Raw genomic sequence first — 2500 nt, 5'->3', positions numbered from 1 at the left:
GAATAATCGCTCCCGTCAGCGGCGCTTCAGCTTTGGACAATTTCACGACCCGTCTTGAAACACGGACCAAGGAGTCTAACATGTGCGCGAGTCATTGGGCTGTACGAAACCTAAAGGCGTAATGAAAGTGAAGGTCTCGCCTTGCGCGGGCCGAGGGAGGATGGGGCTTCCCCGCCCTTCACGGGGCGGCGGCCTCCGCACTCCCGGGGCGTCTCGTCCTCATTGCGAGGTGAGGCGCACCTAGAGCGTACACGTTGGGACCCGAAAGATGGTGAACTATGCCTGGCCAGGACGAAGTCAGGGGAAACCCTGATGGAGGTCCGTAGCGATTCTGACGTGCAAATCGATCGTCGGAGCTGGGTATAGGGGCGAAAGACTAATCGAACCATCTAGTAGCTGGTTCCCTCCGAAGTTTCCCTCAGGATAGCTGGTGCTCGTACGAGTCTCATCCGGTAAAGCGAATGATTAGAGGCCTTGGGGCCGAAACGACCTCAACCTATTCTCAAACTTTAAATGGGTGAGATCTCCGGCTTGCTTGATATGCTGAAGCCGCGAGCAAACGACTCGGATCGGAGTGCCAAGTGGGCCACTTTTGGTAAGCAGAACTGGCGCTGTGGGATGAACCAAACGCCGAGTTAAGGCGCCCGAATCGACGCTCATGGGAAACCATGAAAGGCGTTGGTTGCTTAAGACAGCAGGACGGTGGCCATGGAAGTCGGAATCCGCTAAGGAGTGTGTAACAACTCACCTGCCGAAGCAACTAGCCCTGAAAATGGATGGCGCTGAAGCGTCGTGCCTATACTCGGCCGTCAGTCTGGCAGTCATGGCCGGTCCTTGCGGCCGGCCGCGAAGCCCTGACGAGTAGGAGGGTCGCGGCGGTGGGCGCAGAAGGGTCTGGGCGTGAGCCTGCCTGGAGCCGCCGTCGGTGCAGATCTTGGTGGTAGTAGCAAATACTCCAGCGAGGCCCTGGAGGGCTGACGCGGAGAAGGGTTTCGTGTGAACAGCCGTTGCACACGAGTCAGTCGATCCTAAGCCCTAGGAGAAATCCGATGTTGATGGGGGCCGTCATAGCATGATGCGCTTTGTGCTGGCCCCCGTTGGGCGAAAGGGAATCCGGTTCCTATTCCGGAACCCGGCAGCGGAACCGATACAAGTCGGGCCCCTCTTTTAGAGATGCTCGTCGGGGTAACCCAAAAGGACCCGGAGACGCCGTCGGGAGATCGGGGAAGAGTTTTCTTTTCTGCATGAGCGTTCGAGTTCCCTGGAATCCTCTAGCAGGGAGATAGGGTTTGGAACGCGAAGAGCACCGCAGTTGCGGCGGTGTCCCGATCTTCCCCTCGGACCTTGAAAATCCGGGAGAGGGCCACGTGGAGGTGTCGCGCCGGTTCGTACCCATATCCGCAGCAGGTCTCCAAGGTGAAGAGCCTCTAGTCGATAGAATAATGTAGGTAAGGGAAGTCGGCAAATTGGATCCGTAACTTCGGGATAAGGATTGGCTCTGAGGATCGGGGCGTGTCGGGCTTGGTCGGGAAGTGGGTCAGCGCTAACGTGCCGGGCCTGGGCGAGGTGAGTGCCGTAGGGGTGCCGGTAAGTGCGGGCGTTTAGCGCGGGCGTGGTCTGCTCTCGCCGTTGGTCGGCCTCGTGCTGGCCGGCGGTGCAGGATGCGCGCGCCTGCGCGGCGTTCGCGCCCCGGTGCTTCAACCTGCGTGCAGGATCCGAGCTCGGTCCCGTGCCTTGGCCTCCCACGGATCTTCCTTGCTGCGAGGCCGCGTCCGCCTTAGCGTGCTCCTCCGGGGGCGCGCGGGTGCGCGGATTCTCTTCGGCCGCCATTCAACGATCAACTCAGAACTGGCACGGACTGGGGGAATCCGACTGTCTAATTAAAACAAAGCATTGCGATGGCCCTAGCGGGTGTTGACGCAATGTGATTTCTGCCCAGTGCTCTGAATGTCAACGTGAAGAAATTCAAGCAAGCGCGGGTAAACGGCGGGAGTAACTATGGCCCTCAGCCGCACCCGGGTGGGTGCATTGAAGTCGGCCGACGTTACCATCCGGGCCGCCGTCAGGAGATGGTTCCGCCTTCCGGCGGACACCCCCCTGGGATACTTCCACGCTCCTGTTGCCCAGGGGGGCCTCGGCATTCCATCTTGCCGATGGATGGGTCCGACCCTCCGTCGGTCCCGTCTCCTGGCGCTGAAGAAGATAGGGCCAGCCTGCGACGGTGCAGGCATGGATGAGGTGCAGCGTGAGATCGAGGTGCTGGAGCGCCACCTAATGTGGGAGGGCCACCTCCTCAAATCGTCAACGCAGGTTGGGGAAATGTGGGCGGCGCGCCTACACATCGCCATTGACGGTGCGGCACTGTCATCTTCTGCCGCCGTCAGTGGCCAACATCAGTGGGTCGCCGACACCAGTCGCCTGCTATCTGGGCGTGAGTACATCGACGCCCTCCGCGCCCGCATCAACGCCTTCCCTACGAAGGCACGGCGCAGTCGCGGGC

At 60.6% G+C, this 2500-nt stretch overlaps 1 pseudogene; it reads left to right on the top strand.

Moving 5' to 3' along the window:
• The window catches only part of LOC124732183, a 5552-nt pseudogene that overhangs the window by 872 nt on the left and 2180 nt on the right, over window positions 1-2500 (top strand).

The sequence above is a fragment of the Schistocerca piceifrons genome, unplaced genomic scaffold (genome assembly GCF_021461385.2).
Source record: "Schistocerca piceifrons isolate TAMUIC-IGC-003096 unplaced genomic scaffold, iqSchPice1.1 HiC_scaffold_1324, whole genome shotgun sequence".
NCBI lineage: Eukaryota > Metazoa > Arthropoda > Insecta > Orthoptera > Acrididae > Schistocerca > Schistocerca piceifrons.
Note: the sequence above shows the minus strand (reverse complement) of the source record. Positions and strands in the feature narration are given on the sequence as shown.